This window comes from Ailuropoda melanoleuca, chromosome 2 (assembly GCF_002007445.2).
Source record: "Ailuropoda melanoleuca isolate Jingjing chromosome 2, ASM200744v2, whole genome shotgun sequence".
Classification (NCBI taxonomy): Eukaryota; Metazoa; Chordata; class Mammalia; order Carnivora; family Ursidae; genus Ailuropoda; species Ailuropoda melanoleuca.
Window position 1 is genome coordinate 14,933,719 of NC_048219.1, and position 17,888 is coordinate 14,951,606.

The window sequence follows — 17,888 nt, forward strand, 5'->3', positions numbered from 1 at the left end:
CCCATTCTGAGGCACCAAAGCTGGAGCCTGGAATCTCCCCACCCTCGAAGCCTAGGGCCCCCGCCTCCATTCTCTGTCCCGTCCTCCTTCCTGAAGAGCAGGCCTGAGGCCCTGTCTCTGGTCTTTGAAGAAGTTGTTTGCTGCCCGTGGCCCCTTCCAGGGCCTCTCCTCTGCTGGCTGGGTGCTTCCACAGCATGTGGCCCAGGCTGGAGCAGGAACCATCTCTCTCCTCCCTCCTTGTCTTACCCTTAGTGGGTTTCTGCTTTGTCCAGCAGATTCCACAGGAGGAAAGCAATCCAGCACTGACCATCCGGGGCTCCTTCCCGAGAGCCCCTTCTCTAGATCATGATCCTGTCCGAGGGAGAAGTGGGCGTATAGTTCACCTCTGAAGGAGGAAGCAGCTGGCCTGGGAAGTGGGTGAGATAAACCCCGATTTATCCTTCAGAGCTCAGACCAGACGTCACTTCCTCAGGGAAGCCTTCCCTGACCCATCCCCAGGTTCTCACTGCACGATTACACAACACAATTTGCAACCAAACCATAACTGGTGGAATGCAACATGGGGTATTTGTCTCCCTACTGGGCTGCAGGCTCCATGAAGGGGGGATGGCACCTAGGAATGCCCAGCATTCAGCCCAGATCTCTGCACATGATAGGAAGGCAATAAATACTTGCTGACAGTAAGTCAGTCATGAATGCACCCATGCCCCCTGCAGAGTTGGGGCTCCCCTCTTTGGGCTCCCACAGTCCCCTGGACATAGCTCTTCATGGCCCCCTCATTCCAAGCCACTGGCCTCCATTTCATGGTCTCAAACTCACAACCCAAGAGCCAAATCTATCCCGGGAATAGATTGAAAGTAAGTGATTTTCTATTTAAAAAAAGATCACTATATTAATTTCTCTTGAAGAAGAGGACAATCTGGCAATGCAAAGCCATCTTCTCACCTGGCAACAAAACCAGGTGGAGCTGAGTGGCTGCTGTCCCCCGGGAGCTGTGTCCCAAGGCTCCAGATGGCCAAGGCCCCCTTTTGTACCCCAGACCTGCGTCACTCATCTCTGTGCCCTGCCCAAACACTGTAAGCATCTGGGTTGGGGACCTCCTGCTCTGTTTCCGTCAGCCTGCCCCCGCTAGACTGCGAGCCTGTTCAGGCTGGAACATACCCTACATGGGGCCTGGCACAGAGCGGAGGAATGATAACTATTGGCTGAATAGGTGAATAGAAGCCAGGGCAGAAGGAAGATACAGGGGGTGGTGAGACCAACTGAAGCAAACCTGGGTGTTAGGAGAAGAGAAAGCCTTCTCTAAAGGAATGGGAGCACCGGATTATATGCTTTTTAGGGATTAGTTGAGAAAAGATAATTGAGTGTACCAAACACTTTGTATTTTGTCTCATTAGCTGCTGTGACGCTTGCCATGCTTAACGTTGGGGGTGGTGAGTAGGTTAATCTCATTGAACTTGTTTAATAAATAGAAATCCATCTTTAAATATCTCCCAAGGATGGAAATCCTGTGTGCAGCGTCCTGGCGCCAAGTGCCAGGGACTCTACTGCCACCTGGTGGTCATGAGTACATATTGCAGGAAGAGTGTTGTAAAAGGAAAATCGGGCCAGAAGCCGCAAAGGCGGTTCAAGAACCGGGAACCCCTCACTCCCAGGCAGAAAAACACCTTGACAAAGGGAAGAAACAAAATACGGCATACATGACTAGTTTAAAAGAGAAATTAAATTAAGTGTACTCCAAACTACGATTACTGAGTATTTGAGGTACCGAATCAGTTAAGTGTGCCCCAGCCCTCTGGGAACTCTTAACCATGATCAAGACAGACATAACTAATTCTAGGAAGATGGAGGCCCAAGTTCAGAACTGTCTAATCCTCCGAGTGTGGGTGTTGCAGCTTAGCTTGAACTAACCACAACAGCTGCAATATAGGTCAGACATCAAGCAAGGTGCTTTACCCAATATTTTTTTCCAGGAAATTTTTTTTATTATTATTGGTTTTTATTTTAATTCCAGTAGAGTTAACATACAGTGTTATGTTAGTTTCACGTGTGCAGTACAGTGATGCAACAATTCTATACACTACTCCTCCAGTAAATCTTTACAAAAATCTTTTGGAATAAGCCCTATTATTACCCCATTCTGCAGATCAGGGACTTGAGGCTCAAAGAGAAGAAGTCGCATGCCCGTGGTCAAAGAGCTGGTACACGGTAGAGAAAGGATTCAGACCTGAGTCAGGTCTGGCTGATTCCAGACTCTGCCATTTTCTGACCTGCTCTAGACCCAAAGTGGCCTCTTTGAGATTCCAAACCGCCCCCCCAAGCCGGGAAATAAGCATGTCCCCTCCCAGTAATTGCGGCAGGTCTCCAGAAGAAGGGCTAGATAAAAACACAGACAAGTGTTAGCCCTGCCCATCTCACACCTCAGGGTCCCCCCACCCCGCCTGCCCTTACCCTCCAGAGGTTCTCCGGGGCCCCGCCTGCCCCATCCTGAGCCTGGAGCCCAGCCCCCTGTCACTGCCATGCTAAGTCCACAGCCCGTCTGGGCAGCGTGGAGCCTTGTTTGCTGATTGGCAAGTTCACAGTACGGGCCTATGCTCCTCAGAGAAAAATACAAAACCATAATTGTTCCCAGATTAGCTTGTGTTCTTTGTGGAAAGAAACAATACACAGCCTTTGTGTTTAAAAAAAAAAATTACTGAAACAAAAAATTTCCAGTTCACACTCTTTTGAATTGAGAGAAATAAGTAAACACTATTTCCCAAATCTGTGTTCACTGGGAAGCCTCCTTTTATTATATTTATGCAAAAACATGAGCCAAATCTCATCCTACGCCACTATAAAACACATTCGATAATAAAATGCAAACGCGGTTTGCAAAGAATTACAGAGGATCAAATTCTGGCCTATTGTGAGGAGTAGTTTAAAATTAAGAGTTTTAAGCTTCATGTATCCCAATTTTATTTTGCAATAATCCATGCCTTTAACTTACCCTGTTTATATTTGCTCCGAATAATGTAGCCAAAAATCCACTGAACATTGATTGTGAAAAGGGTTACTCATTATCTGCTTTTGCCAAGAAATAACTGAGGAAGAAAGGAAGGTGTTTGCTTGTGTTCCCACAATTCTTCGGAAATATTTGCTTTGAGACATTTTGCAATATTGCGACGTGTGCGTGTTTCTGCATGGGAGCTTTGCAATTTTAAAAAGATACCAAAAGGAGCAGCAAGGAGGCTAAGGAGATTTGCACGTATAGCCCTGGTCACAGCAGAGCCTAATCTGCATGCCCACGTGGGGAATTCTGGGACCCCCCCCCAGCTCTCCTGGGAGAATTTACATAAAGGGCCAACAGGGAGGATTTGGGGTGTTTACCAGAAGGATTTCATACACTATACCCCACAGCCATGAAAAGAGTATGGGAAGCCAATCCCCGGTGCTGGGGTGAATATGAGGACACTCTGGGGAGGATGGCAGGTGCAGGAAAGCCACCCTATGTCAAAGGAGTAGATGAGTATGCCAGCAGCGTCCCCGGGGCACTGGGAGCCTTGGTCAACCAACAGGGGAGGGTGGACTATCCCAGTGGTGCAGGACAGGGTTCAGCTCCTGTGCCTGCTGACCAGCTCCCAGGGATGGTGCCCCAGCTCCCAGGATGGGGACCCCTGGAAACCATGACCAGCTCCCAGGATAGGGCCCCCTGGAAACCATGATCAGAGCCTGGCCTCTTTGGGATTTGCATTCCCAGCCTGACTCCCCCTGCCCCATCCTTGCCCTATTCTCACTCTTCCACCTCTCCCTGCCCTTCTCTTTCTTCTCCATCATCCATCTTGCTTGCCCTTCCTCTTCCCGTCAACAGTCACATTCAGACTCTCTGACCTTTATGTCACATTTTTTGCTCTTTCAGAGCACTTTTTCTTACATGAATGCTTCTTAAACTGGGGTGCACACCCTTGGGGCTGAGTTTACAGAGCCACGTGACAAACACAGCCCACCTTGCCTGCATTAAAATTACCCAATGGTAAGTAACTTAAAACACTCTGCATTACTAGAAACAACATGGATGTATCATGCAGCAGAATGCAAAATGCACATAAATTTTTAAGCTCCAAATAAATTGTGAGCTTGCGGCAGGCTGCTTTCAGCTACACCCTCCAACCCCCAGGGTACCTGTTTACTCGCTTTTGCCCTGAGGTTTTGCTTTGGTGGAAAAGTTAGAGACGCTCTGACTCACCTTATCTTATAAAATCCTCACAAAAGCCCTTGAAAAAGTAAGGTGGTCTTACAGAAGGAGGGATGGGGACTCAGAGATGCTGAGTCACTTGCCCCAGTCACCCAGCGAGAAGGCGTCAAAGCCCAAACATGGCCCGGGGATTCTAACTCCAAGCCCAGTGCCCATTCCACACCCAGGTACCCCCCAGGCACCTCCAGCCACTGGGGACACAAGGCCCTGCAGATAGGTTGTCTTGGGACCAGGGCTGGGGAGGGTGATTTCCAAGTCTACAGTGTCCTCCCCCAAACCCATGGTTCAAAACACATAGGCGAACAGGTGCTTCAAGCCTGTAGAGCTTAAAGCCCAGTGGCTGCAATTCTGATGAACCACTGTCAACTCTGGACCCCTGGCCTCAAAGGCTGAGGGCAGCAAAGCTAGGGTCGTACCTGCCGTTCTTTCTAGTAAGACTCAAAGGGCAAGAGGCAGACACACAGGGACACAGGGGGCCCTGGCCTCTTCCTCAGCACCCAGTGCTGACAGGGCAGGTGCTCCGGCCTCCAGGCCTCTGGGTCCGGGGCTCTGGAGGCAGCTGTCGGAGGGCTGGCTAGAGGTAGCATTCGAATCCAGGTCAGCCTGACTCCCAACCACACCCTCTTCCCATGCAGCCCTAGTACCTGAGGCTCTGAAAGGAGTCAGGAGGCCGGAGTTCCAGCCCAGCTTCTCCCACAGGAGCTGCGTGGTGGGACAGGTGTCTTCCCCACTCTGGTCCTAGCACAGCAGGGCCCCTCGAGCACCCAGGGGTCCCAGAGCCAGAGCTCTGGGCTCCAATCCCAGGTTTCCATTCACCAGCTATGTGGCCCTGGTGTGTTCTTTCCCACGCCCGAGCCTCAGTTCCTCTTCTGTAAGCGACCATGCAACCCAGGCCGGGTTCACGGGATTGCTGTGAGGACTAAGTGAGTTGATTCAAGCAAGGCCTTAAGAGCAGCACTCAGCAAAGGTGAGATGTTACTGGATACAGACAAGGGTGAAGAGGGTCAAGTGGAGACCCCAAGCACCCCTACCCTGGCAGCAGTGTGCCTAATTGGTGGGGGGGTGGGCAGGGGGACCACACAGCCTACCCCTTTTTCTCCCTCCTGCTGGGTCAGACTTGAAAGCTGCCCCATGGTTTGTTCACAGTGGGTGGCAAAGTCGGAGTCATTCGCCACTTCCCTGTCTTTCTGGGGCCCAGGGCTTGGGTAGAAAAAGCTTTTATGAGACATCGCTAGCGCCCCCCTCCCCCCAGGTGACTTTGCTGACATCCACTCAACCACTACTTACTAAGCATCTCCTCTGGGCCGGGGGGGGGGGGGAATGCCTCCACGGTGAGCAAAGCCAGACACAGTCCCTGTGGGTCTAGAAGAGAGACAATAAACCCACAATGCAATGACAGGGGGTCAGTTCTGAGAGAAACAAAACCAGAGGAAAGGGACAGCAGTGGGGAAGAGTTTTGGATAAGGTGTTTCGGGAAGACCTCTTGCATAAACGAGGAAGTAGTCACCATTGACATTAATAATATTTGGCCAGCTAAGCTTCTGAGCACGGCTGTTTCCCTGACTGGGAGAACCACTGGCCTGACGGCCACCCAAGTGACCCCAGCAGCCTGTGAGGAAGAGGAGAAGAGTTTGAGCATGGCTGAAGGGGACAGCCTGATATCAGTGGAGTAGGACATTTTTGGAAAGGTGCTAGAGGTGATTTTCCACGAGGAAACTCAGGTTGAGAATAAGGAGCTGCAACTGGTAGGGTGGGTCCAGAGACCCAACAGGGGCCCAGTACAAAGACAACTGCAAGGTACAATGTGACTCCAAGGTGTGTCATATGCGGGAATGGCACGGGACAAGAGAAGTGGACAGAGACAACTTCAGCAAATCATCTTAAAGCTGGATCACTCACTTTCCAAATTGTGAAATAAGGGCTTGAATTCAAATTTTCCAAGATAAACTCAGTGGTTTTGGGTTCTTTTGTTTTTTTAAGATTTTTATTTATTTATTTGGGCAAGAGAGAGAGAAAGAATACACGAGTGGGGAGGAGGGGGAAAGGGTGAGGGAGAAGCAGACCCCCCTCTGAGCAAGAAGCCTGACATGGGATTCGATCCCAGGACCCTGGGATCATGGCCTGAGCTGAAGGCAGACGCTTAACTGACTGAGCCACCCAGGTGCCCAGTGGTTTTGTTTTTTACTGCTAAATGAGATAGAACTATTCTGTGTTCAATATTAGAATTATCAGTAAGTTATTTTAGCATCAGATATTTGAGTGTTACTGCATAGTACACATATCAAAGACTCATAACTGGAGACAATTCCAACCAATACACATTAGAACCTTTAAAATACTATTTGTAATGCTGTAATATTATGAACAATATTTATTAGAAAATAAAGAAGCAGGGGCGCCTGGGTGGCACAGCGGTTAAGCGTCTGCCTTCAGCTCAGGGCGTGATCCCGGCGTTCTGGGATCAAGCCCCACATCGGGCTCCTCTGCTATGATCCTGCTTCTTCCTCTCCCACTCCCCCTGCTTGTGTTCCCTCTATTGCTGGCTGTCTCTGTCTCTGTCAAATAAATAAATAAAATCTTAAAAAAAAAAAAAGAAAAAGAAAATAAAGAAGCGAGTTTATAGGATGATCTAAAAACCATTCCCGGTACAGCAAGTGCAAAGGCCCTGCGAATGGACAGCCTAAGGCTTTGGGTTTTGTTCTCGGTCTGCGAAGGTAGATTGCTCTTTAGAGTAATAGTGTGGATCATGTCTAGTAAATTCAAATGTGTTAATCCAGGAGTCCAGAGGGTTAACCCACCTTGTCAAAGATCACTCACCATCCTAGTTTCTTCCCAACCTATTGAGACAGAAAAAAAGACAAACACTACCTAAGAGCCCAGGGCATGCTAAACGCCCTGTCTTCATTAATGGAAAAAAAAAAAACACAACACCTTGAATGAACACGGCCTCCCCCTCACGCTGAACAGTTAGCCGTATTTAACGTACAGATCACAGAGCCAGGTAACTCGTACATGGTTAGTGGCAAATGGAAATATCAAAGCAAAATAAGTTAAAAAGAGACACAGCAAAGAAGAGAACACTCCTCCTAATTCAGCCTTTTGGAACTGCTTCAGGCGCCCTGCGGGGCCCGGTGAGATGCCAGGCTCGAGCTGGCCAGGATTTCTGATGAGGATGTGTCCCCATGAGGACAGCCACGGCCTCTCTGATGCCTCCTGGGAGTTCAGGAGATCACTGTCCGGAGATGGCTGAGGTGACACGAGCAGGTGCCACAGGCTGGCTGTTGTGGGAGGTGCCTTACCCGCGTTGTCTTCTTCAAATCCCCAAAAATCCTGGGAGATGGGGATTATCCTTTCCATTTTACAGATAAGAACACTGAGTCCCAGAGAAGTTAAGAAACTTGCTAAAGGGAGGACATTCACATGCCTTTGAGTCCTGGGCAGTTCTGGAAATACGTAAGCTCTCGGTTGAGAATGGGAGGTTGGAAGCTGGAAATGATCAGGCGAAGCTTCGGAAAGAGAAAGGGAGCAGAGGAGCCATTCTGGAGAGGGACAAGACAAGGCATCTTCCTCTCGCATCTCACTCAGACCTCGTGACTGCTCCATGGGACAAGGACTGTTAGTCCTACGGTCAAGCTGAGGACACCGAAATTTGGGGCCTTGGTGGACCTGCCTAAGCTTACCGGGCAGGTGTGGAGCCCAGAGTCCAGCCAGGTGTGGGAAGCCGCATGGCCCACGGCTGCTCTGTACCTGGCCGCAGTGCCTGGTGGTGGGACCAGGCTGTCCTGGGATCGCAGCACCCGCGATGTGGCCTCAGCTTTTCCAGTGACTTCCTGCATGACCTTGGACCGGTAGCTCCCCGTTCTGGGTCTGGGTTTCCTCATCCATAAAATGAGGAGGTGGGGGAGCCGATCTCCCTCTTGACAGTAAACTCTGGGTCTCTGAGAATCAGAAAGCACAACCAGAGCGCTCAACGGCTGACACCTCCTGCCCCAGGCAGCACGTGCGTCCCGCTCTCACCCTGACCCTCCACACCCCCAGCTTTCGGAGCTCCTGGAGGATCCTCCCCAGTCAGAGATCTGCCCCTCATCCTTGCCTTCTCCCCCCTTCCCCTGCCCCCACATCTGTTCCACACCAAACCCAGTCCCCTCTGTCTCATTAGCTCCAGCTACGTTGGCCCCCAAGACGTGTGCCTGGGCTCTATCCCTCTCTGCTTCTCCCATCAGCCAGGCAGAGGTCCCCTGGCCCCAGTTTCTTCCATGAAATGGCCGGAGGGATCTTCGTTAGAGCAGATTTTTTGCATGCTCCAAACCCTTCAAAGGCCCTCAGGATAAGCCCCTTAGCATGACATCTGATATTCAACCCTCTTCGAGATCTGGTGCTAGTCAGTGTTCATCAACTCATTTCCATCCTCCACCCTCCTCCGTCTCACTCCCAGCTATGCATTAGCACGCATTCTGCTTTTTCACCTAACTGCCCCTAGATGCTCTTCTTCCATTCTGGAATTTCCAGCTCCCTCCTCCTCTCTACTCCCCTCCCCTCCCTCACCTGGTTCCAATGCCTTCCTCCCAAACACCCCAGAGAGGTCGCAGTCCTTCCCTTCTCTCCATTCTCATGAATCTTTTTACAACACTTCATACAGACCATGATTTATTCGTTTCTGGATCTCCAACGCCTGGCACGGAGCCTGACATACGGAATGGATGTGGACGCATATTTGACGGATGAATGGAAGTTTGACATCTCATTCCCTCGTGGGCCAGGGATCTGTTCTCGTCTAGAATGTCAAGCTACCCAAGAAAGCTCTGTCCATCACCCACAGCACTGCTGCCCGCACAGGCAATGCCTCCCAATGTCCCCTTCACCCACGTCCAGGCGTCCTGCCAGCTTGGTGCCCGGAATGCTCTCTCTCCCTCCCTGGTTTGCGAGAACACTGAGCTTCTCTCTCCTTTCCTCCGTCCACCTTGAACCCCAGGGCCCGGGGTCCAGGGGCAGGCCAGGGAGGAACAAGATGAAACACCCGTAGCAGGGGGACGTGAGAAGTTACCAGAACAAGCTCCTGAGATGCACACATCCGTGTTTTAGGAAAGGCATACAACCAGTAGGATCCACCTGAGTGAAGATCCATCCGCAATGAAAGTCCCTGCAGTCCACCAAACGACAAGGTCGATCTATGGCTCTTTCTGGGAGATGACCACAGTCTACTGCAAAGTGGGAGGTTCCGAGGGGATCCAGTGTGTATGATCTGAGTCCCTTCGGGCCAACATCGAACTCTGAGCGGCTACACACCAAAATGTCCAGGGGTCTGTTTCTGGATGGTGGAGATTATGGATTATTTTTATGTTTGTCTTCAAACTTTTATACTGTCTGACTTTCTTTTTTTTACAAAGAGCATGAATTTTTATGTTCAGAAAAACAATAATGTTGTCTTTATATTGGAAAAAGAGGGTGGGAGGGGCGGAGAAAGAAGACCTAATCAGAAATGGATGAAGACAATGGTAAATGCCTCTAGAAGACCCTCCAAGCTTCTCCTCCCAATCCACATGGGGAGCCCGGGCCCAGGAAAGACTCCCAGTGCTTGACTCCAGGGCTCACCGCAGACCCTCATCTCCCGCCTCCAGCCCACTCCTCCAGGACCCCCTGTTCCTGCAGCACTAAGGCTCAGCCCCACCTCCTGGCTGATGCTGCTGAGTCAGAGAGCTCATCAAGACTGTTGGCTCAGACCAGCCTCCTTGTTCATCCCTTTCTGAATGAAACACTAGGGCAAGGAACCAACCCTTTGCCCTGGTACCCACGAGGGGGGACGCGTGCAGAGACACTGTACCAGTGGCCAACGTGGCACCATCTGAACACACATTCCTGCAGGGCACGTGACGGGAACCCACGATGGAGGGTTCAAATTGGTTAAAACCTGGACATGCATCTGCGGGGCTCTGGGCTTCCTTAGAGAGGCAGCAGATCCTGGCCCCTTGCCCTGCCCTAGTGTCCACATCGCACTGACCTGGTTAGTTAACTCCCCTGACCTGTTTCCTCACCTAGAAAGTGGGCCTAGTAATAATACAGGCATCACAGGCTGAACCAGATGACATACGGAAAGCACTTAGCGGGGTGCCTGGCACACAGTGGCATTCAATAGATGATAGCTTTTATTACTGTAGGCAGAACTGTCCTTATCCTGCAGTGGGTAGGTCATAGACATGCCGAGGCCACTGGCAGTCCCGCTAACAATGGGAGCCCGATGTGTCCTCATCGGTTACCATTAGGACGCTGGCAACGCCTGAGGGACTCTGACGGAGGGAAAATCGATTGGGGTTCATGCACGGGAGAAATAACTACATTTGTCAGGGGAGGATTGTTGCACAGGAGAAATATGAAGGGTTCCTTTCAGCTCATCCGCTCTCCTCCTTGAGAACATCTGCCTTATTAAAAATATAATGAGGAGCGTGGTTGCCACCTTCATCACGGCTAGTTGGGAAGCAGAAGACGCCAAGGCAAAGGAGGGAAGAAATGAAACCATCTGTCTGCGGGGCTGATGCCTCAGGACGTTCCTCGGGAGCTGCATGGAGAGAAGCTCATGTGTGTGTTAAGCAGCAAGAGCACTGCAGCCAGGAGTCAGGTGCAGGGACCCCAGGTGGGGCCCAGATCATCTTTTGGTACCAGGACCTCTCCTCTTGCCTCCTGAATCCCATATGTCCCAGCCTATGGTTCTCAACTCAGAGCCACACGGATGTTTCCAGCCTACCCTGGCCAGTCCCATCCCAGGGTCAGAACCTGTTTTTTTTCATTCAGTCAATCCACAGATCTATGCGGATGCCTGCTGTGTGCTGGGAAAGACACTGAGATGAAACTGATGTAGACCGTTGGGGCCATATCCTCTAGTCAATGAGATGTGGCAGGTGCACAACTAAGCCCAAATCATGACAACCCATTGTGTCACGCTTCAGCTGAAAAATCTTCCAGGGCTCCCAATTGCCTACATGACAGTATCCGAATGCTTGAGCATAGCTTCTGAAACCTCTCACAATTAGTCGTAACTGACCCGATCCATCTCAATTCTGGCCCCATTTCTCCTCCTCTCCACCTCTTGGCCTTCCCTGCTCCAGCCTCGCTGAACACCAGCCTCTTCATGCCTTGGGGTCTTTGCCCATGCTGTATTCCTCTCCCTTTGACAAACTTCTCCTCCTCCTTTGATACCCTATTCGAGTGTCCTCTCCTCCACCTATCTGCTTCAGCAACCCCCAAAACTCTTGGTCTCTTTTACTTCTGTGTTTCCAGAACTGTGGATGCAAATGTTTACTCCAGCACTTGTCATACCATTTCATATATTTTTATATGCTCATCTTCCCCACAAAGCTGTTAGCTTTTTGAAGGCGAGGTCCATGTCCTATCAACACCTTGACAATATAAAGTACCTGGCACACAGTAGGAGTTCAATAAATGTCTAATAAAATACAGAGGGACAATAAATATAAAAAAAGTGCTCAACCTCCCTAGTAGTAAGAGTAATGCAAATGATAACAAAAATGAGGTGCGATTTTCACCCACTGGAGATGCAAAAATTGTAAAAGATTGATAATATTCGGTTCCGATGGTGATGGAAGGGCATGGGCTGGTGGGGGCAGGAATCGCTACAATCTTTTGGAAAGAACTGTAGCTCCATGTGCTAACAATGAGAATGTGTATAGCTGTTGATTAGTCAATATCACTACTGCGAATTTATCCTATAGAAATAAAAGCACCAGCATATAAGCTGTGCTGGATGTCTACTGCTGTGTAACAAATTGCCCCCAAAACTTAGCGGCTTGAAACAACACACATGTATTATCTCACAGTTTCTGTGAATCAGGAATCCAGGCACTGGGTCTTCTAGCTCTGGGTCCCTCTCAAGGTGTCCACTGGGGGTGTGATCATCTGAAGGCTTGACTGTGGATGTATCTGTTTCCAAGTACGCTGATATGGTTGTTGGCAGAATTCAGCTCATTCAGGGCTTTTGGACAGAAGTCCTCAGTTCCTCACCAGTGGTGGACCAGACACCATCCTCAGCTCTTTGCCAGGTGGCCTCGTCTATGAGCACAAATACATGAGAAGATCCAAAGACAAAATACCAAGAAGGCAGATGTTGGCATTTTTTGCAACTAATCACAGAAGTGAATCCTATTAATTTTGCTGTATCCTATTCAGAAGAACCAAGTCACTAGGTCCAGCTTGCTTTCAAGATGGGGAGAATACACAAAGGCGTGAATATAGGAGGTGAAATTAGTTGAGAGCTAAGTCAGAAGCTATCTACCACAGTGCATGCATGTGCATGCCTGGGATGTGTGGGCATGTGTGTGTGTGTGTGTGTGTGTGTGTGTGTACGAATCATGAAGAAAGCTATGAAAGAACACCCCAAACCCTTAAGAGGGGTTAGTGGGGAGAGAAGCAAGTTTGAAAAGGTAGGGAAAGTGGGAGGAACAGATTCTTAATTTTTTAAAAATAAATCTCTATTTTGTTTGACTTTTAAAATAAGTAGACATTCCTTTTATAATTTAAAAATTAAATGAATACTAATATGAGGTAATCAATGCCAAAAGTGTCTTGGGAATTGAAAGAGGGAAAATTCATCCTAGCTTGGAAAGAGGTGGGGAGAATCAGGGGAGGCTTCACGGAGGAGCTAGTGTTCGAATGAGCCTTGAAATATGAGCTGGGTTGGGACGTGCAGCAACAGCAGGAAGGACGTGGGGAGGGAAGAGCACAACAGAAGGCACGTTAACTGTCCCAGGGCCAAAGAGTGGTCAAGGTGACACAGGTAGACAGAGCACAGGCACACAGCTGAGGCACCCAGGCCAACCTGACATGTGTCTGCCTGGCTTTCTCCATCCCTAAGTCCAAGAAGCTACAGAAAGTTCTGTAGAGACTTTGGCTGCAACTGAAGCCTTGGGTCTCTGCAAAAGGTTCTAGACTTTTGTACTTGCTCATACTGCTTCCAAACTCAAGTCACAGCACTGCCCCCATTCTGAGAGGCCCAGGGGCAAAGCTCTTAGGAGCCTGAACCCCTCCAATTGGGTCTCCACAGAGGGACACAGCAAAGGAGGAGAAATGCCAACATTGTCTTTCTCCTCCCATGGCTCCACTTACAGGAGCCCTCCCAAAGACAGAGTCCACACTGTGGTTGTTCTGTAGAGCAAACCCCTTTACGTCTCCTTGGCCATTAACTTTATTAAATTCACCAACCCACCTCCAGAGAGAACTGACTCTATCAGTACCACAGGCCTGGGACCAGCCCCCGTTCATTTATCCCTTATAGAAAAGGGAAATTAGAACCACAAGGCTGGACCCCAGAAAAAGGTCTTGGTTATTATGTAAATGTAAACCACAAGAAAATTCATCCTTCAAAGACTCTCCCTGATCACCTCCTCTGGGGCAGGCCCCACACTGGGCTCCAGGGAGGAGGAAAGACTGAGACCCAGCTCCCTGCCCTATAGGGGCCTTATAGGGCTCAAGAGACATGAATCAAACCATTTCAGAGTAGGATGGTGTGGACCATCAGGGAGGTGGGGAATCAAAGATGGTTTCACCAAGGGGAGGAGATGCATGGGCTGGGTTTGGAAGAGTGAGTTGGAGTTTGGTGGAAAGAAAGGGAGGACAGGTACTTCAAGCAGGGCCAACGGCACAGGCAAAGACACGGCATCTGGACCAGCAGCTCAGTGCGGCCAGAACTTGAAGGAGGAGGGGGCAGGGGAGGAGACAGCCTTGGCAAAAGGTGAAAGAGGAAAGGTAGGTAGGGTCAACCGGGGAGGAGTTTATAAGGCCAAGTGTAACAAGGCTCCTTGACTGTAACGCAGGGGCTTGTGGCTCCTTAAAGATGACTGCAAGAAGCAGAACCTCTGCACAGAGATGTGGGGGTGCATGGGGAAGAGAAGACGAAACAGGGAGGCAACTTCCACTTACATCCTTCAGGGTTTTTTATAACAAGTCCGTATTACTATTATAATATATTGTAAGTATTTTAAGCTTTCGCTCTTGGCTAGGATTGCAACTAATTCACAACAGCTGCCATTTATCAAGGACTCATGCATGTGACCTTGCTCATCCTCACACTAGCCCTCCGAGAAAGACACTATCATCCCCATTTCCCAGATGAGAAACTGAAGGCCTCTGGGAAAAAAAGCAATGCTGAAGGTCACACAGGCAGAGAGGCCAATGCGCCAGAACTGGAACCCGGGTCTGCTGACCCCAAGCCCATACTCCTGACGCTCCACTCTGCAGCCTCCTGGGGGCACACATGACAGGGAGGCGAGCTCCTCATTTTCACAAATGCCCTGAAGTCAGAGACAAAACCCATACTTGGGACAGCAGAGCCACATTCAAACCATCTGGAGAGGCCGGTGCCCTGGGCACGGAGCCAGCGTGCCAGGATGGAATGTATCAGGCGCAGATGTGAAATCCTGGACTTGGGAGCAAAGCCCTGCCCGAGGACAGGTGGGAAATGAGCATCCTGCCTGGAACTTGCACGCCCTGCTGAGGTATGCACACCCTGAGGCTAGACCTGTGTCCCACTGGAGGTGGGAGACGGTTGACTGACTGGGGATGAGTTCCAGGCTGACTTCAGCCCATGCTTGTGGGGACTCCCTGGCTCGCTTGTCTTCATGGTCATCCCTGCTCACATCTCCTCTGGGCCGGAGGAAGCTGGAGCCCAGCCCTGAAGCACCCCAACCAACAGACAAGCTGAGACAGGGTTGAGGCTCTTGGGGCGGTGGAGGAGCTCACTGTGAGACTTAGGGAAATTGCCCTAAGTAAGTAGTTTTTAAGTCTGTTAAGCCAAAGCCCCTTCCCCTGGATTGAATTTTATCTAGAACCCAGTAGGTGAACTAGTTAAGAAGAAGCTGGGGGGGTGGGGCAGACTCCCTACTCCCCCCCCCCAACCCAGTCCCTGAACACAAGGTGAAACCCACTGAACTAGATCACTTTGCAAAGCCCCTGGCTCAGAAAATATTCTGACCCTCTAATTCCTAGTAAATAATCATAGACCACACTTCCACCTACTGAGCACTAACTATGCGCCAGGCACTAAGCTACAGGCTTCACACAAATCTTCTCATTTAATCCTCATCAGAAACCTATGAAATGGGTTCTATCACCTGGCAGAAACTGCCCGCTGCTCGCCACTCTCTTCGTCTAATGACAACTGAAGCCGGACACACGGCCAGACTACATTTCCCAGCGTCCTTTACAGCGAGGTAGCACCACGTGACCAAGCTATGTCCAATAGCACGTGCGCGGAGGTGGCGGCGCCACTGCCGCCAGGGTGGTGAAGGGAGTGAGCGGAGCCCTCACCCTCTCTCCACCTCCTGCCTCTGGCCGGGACCAGGGCTACCAGAGCCACTGTGGAAGCCAGGCGTTGAAGTGGTGGGTTGGGGGTCCCTGAATTTACCCAGTGTGGCAGCGCCCTCTGCTGACCTGGAGCCCACCCACCTGTACCACTACCTGCAAGAAATTTCCTCCCGTTTTTAGCCTCCACGGTGTAGATGGGTCTGTGGGCCACCGTCTGGCCTTCGAGAGCCTCAGTGCTTGGAGGAGGAAGGCGGAAGAGTTGAAATAACTTTCTAAGATCACCTAGAGAGCGGAGGAATCGGGAGCCATTGCGTCTGACCCTAAAGTGCCTGCCCTCAATCCATGACATTCATGCTCCCGGGGTTATAAAATTAGTAATGCCCAAACTTGGAGCCACCACGATGTCCTTCAGGAGAGCAGGGGAATGGGGAAGTAAACCGTGGCACGTCCAGACAATGGAGTTATTCGATGCTAAAGAGAAATGAGCTATCAAGCCATAGAAAAACATGGAGGGACCTTAAATGCAAATCACTAAATGAAAGATGCCAATCTGAAAAGGGAACGTGCTATATGGTCCAACTATATGACATTCTGGAAAGGGCAGAACTATGGAGACAGTGGTTGGCAGGCGTTCAGGGGCAGGAAGGGAGGGAGGGAGAGGGGGATAAGTGGAGCACAGAGATTTCTAGGGCAGTGAAACTACCCTGTATGACACTGTAATTGTGACATTTGTCAAAACCCACAGAATATACAACACAAAGAGTGACCCTAATGTAAACTAAGGACTTTAATTAATAATTATGTATCAACTTTGGTTCATCAATTATAACAAATGGACCACATCAATGCAAGATGTACACATAATAAGGAAAAGTGGGGAGGGGGTATATGGGAAAGTCTCTGTGCTTTCTGATCAATTCTCCTGTAAAGCTAAAACTTCTCTAAAAATAAAGACTATCAAGTATATAAAAATGTAAATAAATATATACAGCTTCAAGGAAAACTCATGTATGAAAAAGTTAATATATTGCTGCATGGAATATACTTTGATTAGCACCCATTTAATTTTCCCAGCAAGCTGTGATGTGGGTACTGTTATTAATCCATTTCTCAGATGAAGAAATTGAGGCTCAGAGAGGCCAAGTAATTTGCCCAAACCAAAACTCCCATTTCTTTGACTTCCCATCACCCACCTTCCCTAAGACCAAAACAGGGCTCCAGTTCCCCAGCCCAGAAGAGCCTGCATGCAGGTTGACTGTGTGCTGAGCCGTGTGTATAAAGGCTCACAGCAGCCCCCTGAGGGACACTCCAAGGTCACGGGTCACCTAGCCGACTAGCCGCCCAGCCTCCCTGTGCAGTGCTCCTTTATCTGCAGAGCACTCACTCAGAACAGATCGGTGTCCCTGAGCCACTCAACACACACACACACACAAACACACACACACACACACACACACACACACACTTCCACTTTGTCATTGACTCTCTAACATACAGGTTTTGGAGATCCAGGGGACGTGAGGCCCTTCAGCACTACGCAAGCCAGCATTTCTCACCAAGAACAGAGGGTCATTCAGGCACATTTTTTTTTCCTGGAGATTGTCAAGACCTCCTTCAAAATGCATAACCACACCTGCACATTAGCTCAAGGCATCACTTTCTCTGCTCTCTGTAACCCCTGGAGGGGAACTGAAGAAATGTATCAAATTCTTAATTTAAGAAAAAAATCCCTGGTGCCTACATGCGGCGAAAGGGCCATTTCATATGTTGGAAGCGTTATGAAGAAAGTAGCTGCCTGGAAAATCCTGACTGACTGTGGTTCCTGGGATGCTGGGCCTCCCCATGAAAGAAATAGGACCTGATCCAGCTTTGGTGTTTAAAGAACATAAATGCAGACCAGGGACAGCATGATGTCTGACTGTCAGGACTGGGGACCATCCATTACCTTATGACAGGGTGAGATGATTCGGAACCTACCGAGTTTTATTAAACGTGCTGGCTCCGTTCCACTGTAAGTGGCAGGGACAGCACTGGGACTGGGATGAGCAGCCCCAAAGCTGTCAATGCCTTTAAAAATGAGAGGTCCCTGGGCTACCATCCCCCTCCTCTGGAAGGTCCCACCAAGACTCCGGGATCAGATAGGCCCCGTTTCCTGGCTGTGTGATCCTGGGTATGTTATCTAACCTCTCTGAGCCTTCATTTCTTCCTCTGAAAAAGATTGACAAATGATGATAGGATCTAAGGAAATAACACAGGTCAAATACGTGACACATTGAAACATTTAGTAAATATTAATGATCCGAGATGATGATGATGATGTGAGAGCTAGGCAGGTTCTTACAGA